The sequence below is a fragment of the Solanum pennellii genome, chromosome 8 (assembly GCF_001406875.1).
Source record: "Solanum pennellii chromosome 8, SPENNV200".
In the NCBI taxonomy this organism is placed as follows: Eukaryota; Viridiplantae; Streptophyta; class Magnoliopsida; order Solanales; family Solanaceae; genus Solanum; species Solanum pennellii.
In genome coordinates, this window is record NC_028644.1 from 11,417,688 (window position 1) to 11,436,036 (window position 18,349).

The window sequence follows — 18,349 nt, forward strand, 5'->3', positions numbered from 1 at the left end:
TTTCCAAAGCTGTAAGTTTATATAATCTATCATTGATCTCTGAATATATCTAAATCATCATATAAATCATACATGTCATAATAAAGTTCATCTTGTATACTTTGTATGGTTAACTCAGTCCAACCTTGAGTTGTTATTTCTATTATTTCATATGTTACCAATTTATCATAAATTTCTCTTTTTATGTCAGTATTAAGATTCTTTAGTATATAAAGTAGTAATATCTTATATTCATCATTATCATCAATTAAGTAGGTACTCATTTTATTCATTTTTGCTAAAAGTTTTATTCCTTCCAATCTCTTAATGAATTATACTTATCTATTATGAAATAATAATGGTTTAATAATCATCTCGTCTAGTCACTACTACAACTTTCTTCTTTGATTAGTTACCCTAACAGCGCCTCAACTTTGTTTACTCCCCTAAACGGCCTTCTTGCCTACCGGTTTCAACCTTAGGATGGCATAGTCTGGGCATACTTATTCATAGAATATTTCTGCAGCAAACCTTCTAAAGAAGTTTAATATAACATTATTAAGTCATGACAAACAATTATAATTAACAAGAGATTTTCAGGAATAAGTTTTTTTAGCTACTCATAAATTTAAGATGGGGTACTCGACCTCTAGGAGGTCATGTATAAGTCCTTCAGTACCATTTATTGCATACATGTATCTAACGTAGTGAGGAATTAAAATTTTTCACACGAAATATTAATATTTTAAGCTATCTCTTTTATATAAAAACATAATGAAAGGCGAAGTATCAAAGTCACCATCTTATACATACAAATATATTGGGACACGAGTTATACTTCATTTAGAAAATAGCTAAGTCTATTACAGTACTTTCAATAAAAAAATCTAAACATCGAGATCTCCTTAAATCTAGTGAGGACATACCAACTCTTTGATTGAATGAGCGCTAATCTAAACTTCCACTTCGAGACACCTTTAAGACTCACCTAAATAAGACATTAAGAAACTGCACATACACCATTTTAAAGAATACCTAAGAAATCCTTAGCTACTCTAAATAAGTATTTTTTGTCATTGCCATTCCTTTACGAAAGACATATGTTCATTAAGTCATATAGAAAACATTCATCACTTATGGAAGTTCACATAATGGTCTTTAAGAATACCTAGGGCACTCATACACTAACATTTTCAAAGCCTAATCATGCAATGTCCATATAACATCCCATTTCACTACCTAATCTTGTTAGTAGTTATCCAACACTAGCATGTAACCCATATGATGAGAATAGGCAATAACCGAAATAGACATACTAGCTAGGCGTGGAATCTAGAGTCCACCCTATTCCGATGGAGGGTGTATTGCATGCCAAGGTAGAACTAGGACGCATATCATGTAGGCACATGGTAAAGAACTATAAAGGTCTTTTATGCACTCTAGTCTCATTATCAAGTAGAGATACATTGTACTCTAGTCTCCTTCTTATGTAGAGGTAGAAACCATAACATATTCACTCGGTGACAACCTTTGTTCTCATAGAGTAAGTTCAGTAAGAAGGGACATATAAAAAGGTACAATCTATTAGTCATTAACTAGTCATAATACACCTAAAAAGATGGGTCCACTAGGGCTGCCACACAATTGCCTATTAGCATAGCTCATTCTTAACGTTCTTTATATATAGAAGGTTCCACATATTAGTCATGCATGGAAGGGAACTATCTTAGGTCTATTGATCTTAGACTTTCATTCAACATGCATACATACACATACAAGAAAAAATAGCATAAGCTTACTATGTCAAAATGTTCATATTCATAATGTACATGTATCAAGTAAGGGACACAAGTCTACCAAGACAGGAAACACACATCTTCACATATACTATATTATTAAATAAGCACATCGGCATAAACAACATCATAGGTCACCCTATTCACTACTATAATATCATCACTATAACCATCATAAGACTCTACAACCAAGTAGGCAGAATCCAGCATCAACTCTAAGACTACATATACAAGGACATAGTCAAAGTCTAACATGATCACCTCACATCTTAAATCGAAGAACATATATTATCACCTTAATTCATCGACAAGGACACATAATTCACAAGTAAAACACATAACACAGCCAGCACAAGTGGATCATACAAATCATAACATAATTCAAGAGACACGTTACATAAAACAAAGAGAATTAGGGAAGCGTACCAGCAAATCCATCATCACGACTTTAATCCATAGCTATCTCGTCCATTAAAATACAAATAGGCCCTTACCCATTCCTATGATCATCTATTCAATAAACAAAGCACAATAATCAATGAATCTAAGTCAGTTCAATATAGATTTATCTATCTAAGAAAACCTATATATCAACTCAATATAATTCTTACATCATGAAATAACCTAGAGATGATCAAATTACCCATAATATAGTCAAAAAAAGGATTGCATGATTTGCATGGGTTCATAGGAATTATTACTTTAAAAATTGTATTAAAATAAATTCAGTCCTAAAACATTAATTCAAAACCTATCATGCAAGAACCCATGGCGAGATCACAAAATTGGAGAATTCATGTTTTGTGAAAATCATTGGAATTGACTCATTGAATAATGAGATTTCAAGGATGAATAACCACCTTAATTGTGATGAAAAGCCCACAAGATTGATGGAGAAAAACTTGAAAAATCTATCTTGTTCGTTGAAGCTTCAAAGCTTCAACAATGGAGTTTTGAAGAGACGAATGGAGAGGTTTTGTTTTGAGTTGAGGATTTTTCTTTAATTTGTGACATTAGGGGTTTAGGTCCTATAGGGGTGTCAGATTATTTTGAAGAGAAGTGTCACTCAACTATGCTATATGAAAATATGAACATTTCTCGTATCATGGTTCATGCTCGACAATTAGAAGAGGCAAGGGTTAAGAGAAAGAGTAGAAATTCCTAGAGGTCAAAATCATTTGATGGTGGTTCTTCAATGGGTAGGTTTGACATTAAAGAAAAGCCTAGGTTCAAGAAGAGGTTCGATAATCAAGTTCCGTCAAAGTTACCTAAGACTCATGATGATAAGGTACAAAAACCCAGGGCCCAAAAGGAAAGGATTGGAAACTCACAAAATGAGAAGCCTACATGTGCCAAGTGTTTAAAGGGTCATCTTGGTGTATGATTCGTTGGAATGGGCAATTTTTTTGTTTTTCCAAGAGTTTCAACAAGGTTAGGGATTTCCCTAATATGAAGGGTAAAAATAAGTGTGGTCAAGCGCAAGCAAGTGGTTCTAATGATGCTCCTTAGAAGAATCACTTATATGCTCTCTATTCTAGGGGTGAGCCAGAGACTTCTCCCGATTTGGTGACCGACATGTTGCAAGACTTATCCATTGATGTATATGTTTTACTTGATGCCGCTACTACCTTGCCATTTTTTACTTATCTTGTAGATTAAAAGTTTAACATTTTGCCTGATATCTTCCCTTAACCTTTTATAGTATCTAATTTAGTGGGTGAGTTCGTTGTTGCAAAAAGGGTGTATAAAGATCATACAATGATGTTTCCCAATAGATTTTCTTATGTTGAAATAGTAGAACTTGATATGCTTTATTTTGATATCATTTTGGGTATTGATTGGTTGCATGCTTTCTTTGCCTCTATTTACATTAGAACGAGAGTGGTAAAGTTTAAATTTCCAAATGACCACGTTTTATAATGGATTGGGGGAATTTCTATTCTTAGAGGTTGTATTATTTCTTATATAAAAGCATTCAAAATGATCTCAAAGGGTTTTTTATATCACATAGTAAGAGTCAATGATTTAGACTCCAAAATTCAGCCTACTGAGTTGGTTCACGTAGTGAGTGAACTTTTGGAGGTCTTTCCTAATGATCTTCCAGTTATTCACCCAAATGGGAAAGTGATTTTTATATCGATTTTCTACTGGATACAAATTCCACTTCAATTCCTCCTTATCATATGGCTACGGCCGAATTGAAAGAGTAGAAGGCTCAACTCAAAGATGTACTAGACAAAGACTTCTTTAGACCTAGTAATTCTCAATGGGGTGCTCTTGTTTTATTTATGAAAAAGAAGGATGGGCCCCTTAAAATATGCATTGTTTATCACTAACTCAATAAAGTCACTATTAAGAACAAGTATCCTCTCCCTTGGCTTGACAACTTGTTTGATCAACTGAAAGGGGAAAACAACTTTTCTCAGATTTACATGAGATCGGGGTATCACAAACTTAGGATGAGAGGTAAAGATATACCAAAGATGACATTTTGAACTAGATATGGTAACTATGAGTTCTTAGTAATGTCCTTTAGTTTCACTAATGCTCCCATGGCGTTTATGGATCTAATGAATAGGGTCTTTCAAAGTTACCTAGATTCATTTGTCATTTTTTTCATTGATGACATCGGGGTATATTCAAAAAATGAGGGTGAACACATGGGTCATTTGATAGTGGTATTGTAATTAATTAAGGCACATCATTTTTTTGCCAAGTATAACAAATGTGAGTTTGGGTTGAGGTCGGTGGCATTACTTGGTCATATCATCTTTAGTGACGGAGTTGAGGTTGATCCTAGAAAAATGAAGTCGGTGAGAAATTGGCTGAGACCATTGACTCGAACAAACATTAAGAGTTTCCTGGGTGTAGCGGGTTATTATCGGAGGTTTATGGATGGTTATGCGTCCATTGCATCTCCGTTGACTACTTTGAACCAAAAGAGTAAGATGTTTGAGTCGTCGGAGGCATGTGAGAAACGCTTCCAAATCTTTAAAGATAGTCTTACTTCTTCTCCGATGTTTACTTTACAGAAGGGTAAAAAGGGATTCGTTGTGTATTGTGATGCATCCTGAGTGGGTTTTGGGTGTGTTATTATGCCACATGGGAAAGTAATCGCCTACGCTTGTAGAAAACTTAAGGTGCATGAGAAGAACAATCCCACTCACGATCTTGAGTTAGAAGTCGTGGTTTTTTCCTTGAAAATATGGAGGCATTACTTATATGGTTTTCATGTTGACCACAAAAAGTCTCCAAAATGTTTTTACTCAAAAGTAGTTGAATGTCCGACAAAGAAGGTGGTTAGAATTGTTGAAAGATTATGACATGAGTGTTCTCTATCACCCCGGCAAGGCAAATGTGGTTGCCGATGGTCTAAGTCGTATGACCATGGGTAGTTTGTCTAATGTAGAGGAAGCCAAGAAAGACCAAGTGAAAGATGTTCATATGTTGGCTAGATTGGGTGTAAGATTGGAAGATTCTGAAAATGGTGACTTTATTGTCCATCATAACACCGAGTCATCTTAAGGTGTTGAGATTAAGTGCAAAGCAACACCTTGATCACCCATTGATGGCGTTAAAGGAATTGGTTCTTGGTAACCTTAATTAGTCATTCTCCTTAGGGGGTATGCTGTCTTGAGTTATCAAGGAAGTTTGTGTGTTCCCAATATAGATGGTTTTATGAACCGAATTCTAGAGGAACCTCATGGTCCCCGTTACTCCATTTATCCAGGTTTTGCAAGGACGTATCATGACCTCAGGGAAGTGTATTGGTGGGAAAGTTTGAAAAAGGACATAGTGGAGTTCATTCCTAATTGTACAAATTGCCAACAAGTGAAAGCGAACATCAAAAGCTGGATGGTTTACTTCATGAAGTCAAAATTCCTACTTGGATGTGGGAAGACATCAATATGGATTTTATCGTAGGTTTTCCTTTTACTAAAATACAATATGACTCCATATGCGTTGTTGTGGATAGGTTGACCAAGTCCACTCATTTTACTCCCATCAAGTCTTGTTATTCAGCGGAGGCTTATATAAAGACCTTTATAGATGAGATTGTGTGTCCGCCATGGTATTCTATTATACGTCATATCACATAGGGTTGCACAATTCACATCTAGGTTTTGGAAGTCATTCTAGAATGGTTGGGTACGAAGGTGAAGTAAAGTATCTCCTTTCATCCCCAACTGGATGGTCATGCGGAGCGTACTGTTCAAACCCTTGAGGATAAGGTTAGAGCTTGTTTCATCGACTTCAAGCGAAGTTGCAATAAGCATTTACCGTTGGTGGAGTTTTCATACAATAATAGTTTCCGTTCATACATATACATGGATCCTTATGAAGCCTTGTAAGGTAGGAGCTGTAGATTTCCTATTGGGTAGTTTGATGTCAGTGGGTCTTCGATTCCTTGTCCCTATTTGATTTATAAGACCTTGAAAAAAGTTTACATAATAAGGATCCGGCTGCGAACCGCCAATGGTCGACAAAAGTCATATGCCGATCATAGGATGAGGGACGTAGAGTTTGAAGAAGGAGATAAGGTCTATTCAAAAAATTTTCCTATGAATGGGTTTGATTAGATTTGGAAAGAAAGGTAAGTTGTGTCTTTGTTATATGGGTCCCCATGAAATCTTGCAAAGGATTGTTAAGGTTGCCTATGAATTTAAACTTACTAGTGAATTGACTTCGGTTAATCCGGTTTTTCCTATTTCAATAGTTTAGAAATGTATCAGTGACCCCGAGACTATTTTTCCGATTGAGGTGCTTGTGTGAAGGATAACCTCTCTTATGAGGATGTTCCGGTTAAAATTCTTTATATCCAAGTAAAGAGATTAAGGTATAAAGAGGTGTTTTCCTTAAAGGTGTTATGGAAGAATCACCTAGTTGAGGGTGCAAAATGGAAGGCCGAGGTCGACATTAATTCCCGTTAGTGTCATCTATTTGATAACATAGGTTAGTAGTTGTTATTAATAAAGAAATAATGCATAAAAATTGAAATTTCTGAATTTTTGTGAAGTTTTGATAAATGTTCATTTTTGACTGTTGTTATAGTGACTTATTGAAGTTAATTATATTCATGTTTGAAACACATGGGTACGACTCCATAATGTCAAACAAAGGGCCCTTGAGGAGGACCCTTCCATGTTGGAGTCAAACACTGCATGTGTAGTGTGCGCTCACGAAGATAGTCGATGAGGCGTGTGTGGATAAACCGGGTGTTTATTAAATCCGTCGAACAACAATTATTCAAATACTTTAAGGTCCTCTTTTGCACAGTATCTGATCAAAGTACGGATGTTGAGAACAGAAGAGGGGGTTGGCCATCGATTGACGCATGATCCATGGAATGTTGTGTCGTTTGTGAGGGGTCAAATTTTCTGCAGGTTTTAACTTAGTTCAAAGTAATTAATTATAAGGTTAGGACGTTAGTTAGGGGTTAATGGAAGCTTAATTAACTAAATTAACACCCCATATAAAAACAACAACCCCACTAAACTAATCTAAGCTCTCGTAACTCACAAACCCAAATTCTCTTCCTTCTCTCTTCTTTCTCTCTCTAGTGAAGAACTCCATTGAAACCTAGCTAGGGGAGGGTTTAAGGGATGAAAAGAGTCATATTTCATAATTAATATTCATTAATTAGTAAGGTATGTGATCTAATTCACCTTTAAAACCTCTTTCCTCAAAGGGTTCCTCCAAAGTAATTTCAAAAGTTGACTTTCCATGTGGGTTTCATCCAATCTCGAAATTGATGTTATGAATTGATTTATTTATGATTTTTTTGGATAATACGAATAGATTAACATTTATTCTAACTTAATTGTGATATATCTTGATTGTTTTGTCTAGTTAATAGAAGATGACCTTTACCCCTTAACCCTATTTATGATATTAATATGAATTGCTTAATGTTGGTTCCATTAACTTTGTTATTGATTGAATTACTACTATATTATGTTATTGTATTAACCATTAATAGATTAGGATGAATTATTGTCCTATAATGCTAGTTCATGAGAATTTGATCAAGGCTATGAAGTATGCTGTGAATTAATCACCTAAATATCTTGTCATAAGCTATGAATTAGTGATAAATTGTGATGTACTGATTTATTAACCTTGTGTTATGTTGGTTATTGTTTATGTTGAATCTATTTCCTAATTGGGTTCAATTAAAGGTTGATGGTAAGACCTTGAAGATAGATTATGAAGGAGACTTGGTAAGTCTAATAATCCCTATTCTTTACATCAAATTTTAGTTAATTGTGATTAAGTCATGATGTTGTATTGGATAACTCCTTTTATTAGGATTGATATTGTTGGAATGATGTTGAATTGTAATGTCTTGACTATGATTTGTGAGGTGTTGGCTAAGATGTAAATGTTAGAAGGATGGTTAATGATTTACCAATGTGCCTTATTATAAAGTAATATGTAAATGTGCTAATGTCACGACCCAAAACCGAGCCGCGACTGGCACCCACACTTACCCTCCTATGTGAGCGAACCAACCAATCTAAACCCTAACATTTCAATATAATATCAACAAAAAGTAATGCGGAAGACTTAAACTCATTAATAAAAACCAATTCAATAACTTCTAAAATTCAACATCTATTATTCACCAAAATCTGGAAGTCATCACCACAAGAACATCTATGATCAAATTACTAAACTAAGAGTATTCTAAGAAGCTAAAATAAACAAAAGCTAGTCCATGCCGGAACTTCAAGGCATCAAGACATGAGGAAGAAGATCCAGTCCAAGCTAGAAGCATTAGCTCACCCTGAAATCCGGTGTAATGAAGACTGGCTAGAGTTGCGGTTGAGTTGAAGACGACGGTATGTTTGCTGCATTTCACAAATAACAAGGAAAACAAATACAAGTAGGGGTCAGTACAAAACACGGGTACTGAGTAGATATCATCGGCCAACTCAAAATAGAAAACAGTATATATCAGATAATATCATAAATCAACTACAATACTCAACGTGTAGCAACAACAAGTTCTATAATCATTAATAAGCACCGCCAAGTTCACACGTGAGGACTCAAGCCTCAATACCATACTCATTTGGGAATTAGGTTCATTAGATTGAGTATATTAACATCTTTCAAGATTCTTTATCTTTATTCCTCTTGTGTCGGTACGTGACACTCCGCTCCCCTACTACTATGTGTCGGTACGTGACACTCCGATCCCCTAATTCTACGTGTCGGTTCGTGACATCCGATCCCCTAATTCTACGTGTCGGTTCGTGACACCCGATCCCCTAATTCTACGTGTCGGTTCGTGACACCCGATCCCCTAATTCTACGTGTCGGTTCGTGACACCCGATCCCCTAATTCTACGTGTCGGTTCGTGACACCCGATCCCCTAATTCTACGTGTCGGTTCGTGACACCCGATCCCCTAATTCTACGTGTCGGTTCGTGACACCCGATCCCCTAATTCTACGTGTCGGTTCGTGACACCCGATCCCCTAATTCTACGTGTCGGTTCGTGACACCCGATCCCCTAATTCTACGTGTCGGTTCGTGACACCCGATCCCCTAATTCTACGTGTCGGTTCGTGACACCCGGTCCCCCTAATACTACGTGTCGGTTCGTGACACCCGATCCCCTAATACTACGTGTCGGTTCGTGACACCCGCTCCACTAATCTCATTCTATTAATTCATCAATCCTTCTTTTATACCAAGGCATCATCAACCTCATTACTTTAGTTCATCAAGCCTTCTTTTATACCAAGGCATCATCATTAACAAGGGGTTTTCAAGATTTGGGATTCAATAGCTTCATCATGCTTATTTCATCACAATTATATAATCACATTCATGCAAGCATACAATTAAGCATATAGAAGACTTTACAATACAACCCAACACATATCATTCGCTATTAAGAGTTTACTACGAATAGTATAAAAACCATAACCTACCTCCACCGAAGAATTTTGATCAAGCAAGCAAATTCCCCAAAGCTTTGTTTCCTCTTCGTTTCTCCTCTTTCTCGTTCGATCCTCTCTCTCTCTTTGTTCTTTCTATTTTTCTTATTCAAACCCTCTTTCTTTTACCCTAATTAGCATATAATTAAGTATAAAGATGGCAATAATATCCCACTAATTAACTCAAGGTTACCTCTTTTAACCCCCAAGTAATTAGACTTATTAACATTAACCCACTAACTTTATAATTAAAGCAGGAATAGTCCAAAACGCCCCTTAAATTACTTAACAGAAATCCGACCCAGCCTGGGATTACGCAGCCTGTGACGGGCCGTCGTGCCTGCGACGGTCCGTCCTGCTGCTCCGTCACAGAGTTCAGAGACTCAATTTCCTTGAAGAGTCTGTGACGGTCCGTCGTGCTTACGACGATCCGTCCTGCCATGTCGTCACGAAGTTCAGAGAGTCGATTTCAGTACCCAAATTTCAGAATTCTAAGTGTTTTGGAACGAGACACCCTCGACGGTCCGTCGTGCCCATGACGGTCCGTCGTGGGATCCGTCGACTAAGACAGTTTTTCTAGAAATAAAATCTGCTGCTTAAAACGACTAAACAGGTCGTTACAGCTAACCTCACTTATATGAATTGTTATGAAACGATTATACTCATGCAATTAGTATTTAGCTATGATGATGATGAATATACAAGGGTTAGACCCAACGACCTAAAATAAGATATGATTATTAGTAAAGTCATTAAAGGCATTTCTAAAAAGAACTTAGCTTAGCACTGAGTGAACTAGACAATGGAAGGTGATAACTTCCCATAGAAGAAGATTCACCCTATAGTTCCCCATGTGTTGTTGAATCCCAATGAGGAATACTCATCCAATGGATTCCCATGAGAGAATGCCCCAATTGAAAAGTGATAAGTAGTGGGATTGTATTTATCTATTCGTTCTTAACTATCTTTCCCCCATAGGAAGACTATCTAGTCGATCAACTTAGAAAGCTACACCTATGTTTTGTTTTACTTAGGCCAATAGACCACCTTCCATTTGTGTAAGGTTTCACAACACTGGATTCCACAGTTAGATCTCGTGGTCATGTCGGTTAAGGAAACTGCTCCCTATATATAAATCAAGTAATAAAGTATAAATCAACTAGCATGACATGAGATGTTTTACATTGCCTAGGTAGGGGCATGGGACTCTACCTATGCCATGCACTTGTTTGCCCAGAGGGAAGCCTTAGAGGGTTGATATTATGTATGTATATGATAATGAATACAAAATATGATAACATGATGATATTATATGTAGATTACATTATATAGTGATGGATATTATTATGACATGTATTTGGTCTATATTGCTAAAGTATGATCTTATGTGTCCAATCAAGTTTTGCTATGTGAAGTTTTATATTGGTCGTGGTTCTTGTTCAATTACATGATCTAGTAATGTTATGGGGCTTTGCTTGGACATTTCACTTCATGATTTTATGAGTATCCATGTGTAGTTGTTTTTTTTTATTATGATATGATGAACCCTTAATCATGCTTGTGCTACTTTTACTTGATGATAGGGTTGTAGTTGGTATTGTTGCAAGTATGTTTATATGCATGTTACTTGCTTTGACTTAATGCATATTTCTTGTTGATTTGTACGGTTGGATTGATTATGTATAAGGCTTTCAAAAGGTAAAATGGCATGTCTTAATGAAATGTCCCTTTTAGAATAATTTGATCTTATATGTGCATATGATCTCATACTTAGTACAAGGTGTACTTACCCCATTTTCTCCCTTTTCCCCAATGTTTAAGGTTATGGTCGTTAAAGGCTCTCTGAGACGACATTGAAGAAGACTTTGAATTTCTCAATCATCCAAGTGGGTAGCTCCTTACTTCCTTAGGGTGGTGCCAATATTGAACTGATGAAGTTGTTATAACTTTAAGACTGTTATGTTCTTTCTATTTTCATTTGAGTACGGATTGTATAACCATATGGTGCTATTTTAAATTTATGTATGGGCTATTCCCAAATTTGTTTAATCTTGTTAGATGGTTATGAGATGAGACTCTTTTTAAAGACTACGTTCTATATTATATATAAACTTATGCTCAATAAAAGTAGAATTATATGTAATGTTCAAATTGAAAGGGTCTATGTATACTCTTTATTAGTATATTAGTGTATGTAGAGGTCTATGTAAACCTCAATGTAGAAGTAATAAAAAGATAAAAAATAATTCCGCATTTTTAACCTATGAATGTAATGATGTATGCTAAGAGGCTAGTTTTAGTCCTCAAAGAGGACGATGATGTCAGTTACGCCTAAGGGGCGCTCCACGGAAGTGAAAAATGTTCTATAAGAGCATGAGGTTTAATGTCACTGATGTCGATGTCTCTCTCAAAACCGTCTACGTAGATTCGTTCTCATAATTGTGAAGCGCACCACAATTACGAATAGGAATCTATGTGATGCTTAGGAAACACTCTCTTTCTTTGAAATCCAATATCGTGAGTCTATTGTAATACTCATTGTGTGTTTTCATTTAAAGTTGTATTTTGGTTAGAGGCAATGAATACTTAAAAGAATACAACACGAAGGCTAAGTAAGAGATTACCAATACAGGATTTCCTCCCTGAGGAGATCAAGTCCCTCCTCTTGAAGAAGATGCTAATGATGACAAAGATCCGGTGAATCTTCCTATTTTGAGGGATAAGAACATAAGGGCCACTCTGATCCAAATGGACCAAACCATTAAAACCCAAACACATGTCGTTACTACTCAAGAACAATCCATAAGGTCATTGTGAGACTCACTAAGGTACGACATGAAGGAAGTATGCATATGCCTCCGTCAATACACACCAAAACCACCCTAAAGACTACCTCCCTTTTCGGCATACTCACCTAGGAAGAACAAGCACCCAGTCAATGACAATATAGTAGAAGAACACCCAAAAACCCACTAAGAATCCCTTTCGGAATCCCTACTTAGTGCCATACAACCACCTACCCTATGTAGTACATTGTTTTAGAAGAATTGGCACTGAGACTCCCCTTTCGAAAGGTCCTACCTAGTGCAATGGATAGATAGCATCCCATACCACCACCTACCCTAAGTAGTACACTCTTTTAGGAGACTTAGTTCATTCAATTAAAATAAGACTCGCCAAGACTCACCATTTTGGAATGCCTACATAGTGCAATGGATAAATAGCGTCCCGTTTCACTACCTACCCTAAGTATAACACTCTTTTAGAACACTTAGCACATTCATTGATTTTGTGGGAGTTAGATTTACTGACATAGACCATGAGATATAGACATTGAATAGCGATATTAACCCGTACACGATGAGGGATCTTTACTTGCCTAGAATGAGGTCATTCTCTTAGCTTTTACATGGCTTGCACATTAGCTACACCTATGCGGGTGCATAGTTAAGGAAATGTAGATTTCTATTAAGTGACTCATTCTCTACTAACGAGGAGTACTTATCTCAATAGGTACATTGGAATACAACATCTCAACTAACGAAGTGTAACCACCTCTTCTTCATATCCTCTAGGTCAAGGCATAACTTCCACATATTCTAAACATTATAAACTACATTTTAAGGATAACTAGTTAATACCAAATCTGAACTCACGAAAGGCATTCATCCTCTTACCTATCTTAGAAAGCTCATGTGATGTAGCGGGGTTGGTACTAAACACTTCATCTCAACTGACGAATAGTATTAACCCCAAAACTCCCATTTATGACTTAACTTAGCTTCATTCATTCATTAAAGTGTGATTGTGTGTGTACATGTGAGCTCACCTTGCACATAAGCTTTATTTCATTTACATTTAACTTCTTTACATGCTTAGACCTTCATTAATCACATCAAAAACTTTACATTCTTCACATATTAATATAAGTCATTTAGACATAATCCTTAACATTCTTCTCATAACAAGCTTCATAAAACATTATCACGTATAACTTCATTTAAGCATACACTCTAGCCTATTTCTCATTCGAGATATATAAGACACATTTAACAAAATAACACTATTATCATATTACATAACATAACAAGCTTCATGACCTCATTCACAATATATATGTAAATTCACACTCATACAATTCAAATAAACACCACCCAAAAGAAGGTGGACCATACCACTCAAGAGTATTTTATAACTAAAGCTTAATACACATAACTAACTTACCCTCTAAACCAATATTCCAACACACGTATAATTTTACTGAATAATTAATCATAAAATAGTCTCCAAAGCAGTATCTAAACAACATTATCAACCATAAGAAACCAAAGCTCGAAGACTACCAATTCACTCTCATTTAACCCATTTCTTAAGTCAAAATTTGATGAAAAGCTTTAACGTTATTTCATTGATGTTTTAACCTAAAAATAATCAACAACCATTATAAATATCATTATTAAGTCATTAAAAACGTTTCCATGCACAATTTATATTTAAATTTGAAGATAGAAGAAACTAGGGTTGAAAACTCTTTTTGAAATCTATTAGAATGGGGTTCCTTGAATAGTAAAGAGTTCAACGATGGATACCATACCATAGATAAGAGAAAACCCAGTGATTTTTAAGAATAAATCGACCACCAAAATCCCTTCTAGCATATCATGACTTCTAGTTTCAATGGTGACTTGAGAGAGTCTTCTAAGGGAGATGAGTTTGGGGTTTTAGGATGAGGAGTCTAAAATGATCTTTTGATTTGAAACACTTTAATATACCTAAATAAACCTAATAATAAAATCCTAGGTTCATAAAAGACTGTGAATTTACCAATCACCTCAAGACTTGGACGATTTTTCAGCAGCTTTTGGACAGCATCAACGACGGTTGCAACCAACAGACTGTCTGTGCATCAACGGTCTATTGGTGGGGTTTCGTTGGTTGATACTTAGCACTATTTGGATCCTTTACAACCTACCTTGAAGGTTCAATCAATGGAACAAGACGATGGGCAGTTGGTTAACCTACTGGCCGTCGTTTGGTCTCGTTGGTGGATACTGCCTAGGTAGTTTCAGGTCCAAATATGCGGCCCTTCTCCAGGGCCTTTTGTGAGTCCTAGGTTGGGTCGTTCCGAGATGTTAAACTCATACACTAAGTCATCTAGTTCTTAGAAAAATCCTACATCAATTTCAAGCAAAACAAACACGTAAAACTCAATCAAATTCACGAAGACACACAAGTACTTTTTAAGGCACACCTGCCGAATGCCATGGACATTTGATCTCAAAACATAAAAAAACATCACACATTGCTTAATAACACAAATATAACTCATTTTAACTTAATATTAAATCAATAAACACTCACGAGGCTTAAGTAGCATTAGTTCATTTTGGGGTGTTACATTCGCCCCCACTAAGAATAACTTTCATCCTCGAATGACACTAAAAAATCAAGCACAACAAGGACTCATTTAGCATCACACAAGAAATTACAATAATTATCAAAAACTCCAAATTAAAGTATCAACTACCAAGGAGCATCATTTCACACTTTCAAACACGTAGAAACAAATGCAACTTTTGCATCAACTACACAAACATCAACACTCACCCTTAACTTTCTTTAATGGTGGAACTACCTTATCAAACATTAAAAATGATCATATACAACACTTTTTCACATATTAAAACTTCAATTAAGGAAAGGAAAAAATTTGGTTTTTTTCAAAATGCAAATTTTTAACAGTAAACATCGGTGTAACACTGCCAAACATACCAAAAATTACAAAATTTCATTCTTTAAGCAATTCATCAAGACGACATGATCATATGAATTATAAAACCATACAAACTCATTTCATAACACATTGAAACCATAATTCATGAAAAATGCAATTTCCTAAAAAATTTTACTTACTTACAGTGAACTCAAAGCTTCACTGTGTCACATGCTTAAAATTTCAATGACGCACCTTTCAAGAAACTTTAACAAGATGTCATGACAATATGAGAGATAACACCATAGTAACTTACTCCTAAGAGACTTGGTAAATTAAACTAAGTGCAATGTGAGAGTAGCATCCCATATTAACACTCCCACTTAGTGACCCATGAGGATTCTCTTGGACTAAGTACACTACATGAAATTCTACTCAACTCATTCTCCTCCACATAGGGTAAATCCATCTTCAAGGCCTCATACATCGAAGCACCATTATGCCTCTCAGAAGGTAGGAACTCAACCTACCCCCAACTCTTCCACAACAAGACTAAACATCAACCTTACTAGTTAGGCATAACACTTCTCTTTTAGGATTCAATCCTAGACAAACCCTCTTAAACTTCACTTCATTCAATTCATAGGCACAACATAACTCAATTTCATTGAATAAAACTTCTTCACTAGACATTCATACAACATATCCTCCTTAGGTCAAACCTACAGAAGAACCTCAACCAAATCACAAGAACAACTATTCTAACATTAACCACACAAGAGGGTTACCCTCATAACCTACAAAATCTCCACATTATTTTAACATTCCTCAAGCTTACACCTTAAAGCATTTTTACCATCATTGAATATAATCACAAGATAACTCATTAGCTCTCAAACGCACTTTGTTCAATCATTATAATTTTTACCATGCTTAGAACTATATCACCATAAAGTTTTTAATCATAAAACTTCAAATCTCATTATTCACACCTTGCCATGAATGGCATCACATCACAATCTTCAAAAAAAACATTCATTTCTACACTTATAGCCATAAAACCATCATAACATCAAAACTCACCTTTTTCTCTCCATCAAACATAGAAACATCTCCCCTTCTAAGGAATCACACCTACAAGACCACCGAACAAGGCAACACAAGACAGAGAGGCCTTATGGAGTTAAGGTATATGGAACGATTCAAGAGTAATGAAGAAAGTAAAACGCTATATTCCTATAGCCTCTTGTCCATGGTTGTGTTATGACACACGCCAATGACCAAGATACTACTAGACGTGGCTTGTGAGACTTTTCGACATAAACTATTTCCCATAACCTTATGCTTTGATATCAAGTCTGTAACGACCCTAAAGTACCCCCTTCATGTTAGGGAGAATCCTTGTTTCGTGACAGGACGTACTTGACCCTTTGTGATCTTGTATAAGCCCTTTAACTGTCGTTCGTTACATAAGACATGAAAAGTTGTGTGGAATTAAAACTTTTCATTAATAAATTAATAAAAAGGAATATCTTTCATCAATACTTAAGAAAATATAGTTATTACAAACCAACTTGAAGACACGAAATAATTAACTTAGGGACACGACCCTTTACATTTGAAAGATATACAAAATAAGTCTTAGCATAAGAAAACTTTGAAGATAGGAATTATGACCTAGGATATATGAGGACACACTTTGTCTTGAGAGGGCATTTCCCAAGCTTTTCCTTCTAAACTTCAAGCTTGCATTCAACCTATAGTTAGATAGTATAGAAATGTATGGGGTTGTTACAAAACAATTTACAAAGTATGGCATATGCAAAATCATGCAAAACGGGACATTTTAGTATTAGAAGTAAAACAACATAAGAAACAACATTTAACACTTAGAGGACGATTTACATAATTTTAACAAAAAGAAGCACTTTAGAGTAAACACACCAAACATTTCAGTGAACTAGCTAACATTTACAGTTATTTCCCTTTAACATTACAGTGACTAAAATGATTCTAAAGTAGTGAACTTCAAAAGTATTGCCAATGAGAAAGTAAGCATCATTTCCAACGAAGTTTCCTTTCTATGGTCATCTTAGGACTCACAAATGTAAGACATGAAGGAGGTACACATATGTGTCCTTCAATACACACCAAAGCAACCCTCAAGACTACCTCCTTTTTTTTGGCATACTAACCTCGGGTGAACAAGCACGCACTCAACGAAAACACAATAGAATAACACCTAACAACACACCAAGAATTCCCTTTCGTAATGCATACTTAGTGCAATGAGTAGATGGCGTCCCATACCACCACCTACCCTAAGTAGTACATTCTTTTGGAAGACATGGCACCAAGACTTCCCTTTTGGAAGGTCCTACCAAATTTAATGGATATATAGCGTCCCATACCACCACCTACCCTATGTAGTATGTTCTTTTAGGAGATTTAGTTCATTAAATTCAAATTAGACTCGCAAAGACTCCACTTTTGAAATGCCTACCAAGTGAAATGGATAAATAGCATCTCATTTCACTACCTTCCCAAAGTAGAACACTCCTATAGAAGACTTAGCACATTCATTGCTTTTGTGGGAGTTAGCTTAACTGACATAGCCCATGAGCCCTAGACATGGCATCTCAATGTAAACCCCTATCGGATAAGGGATCCTCACTTGCCTAAAATGAGGTCATTCTCTTAGCTGTTACATGGTTTCCCAATAGCTACATCGACATAGTTAATGGATAAGTAGATTGTTGTCACATCCGGGTTAACCCTTAGACGTAATCGGCGTCATCGTCATTTTGAAAGACTAAGACTCGTCTGTTAGTTTCATGTAATTACATTCATAGGTTGAAAATTGGGGGAAAATTTTAAAATATCATTATCACTTCTCTGAGGATCACATACAC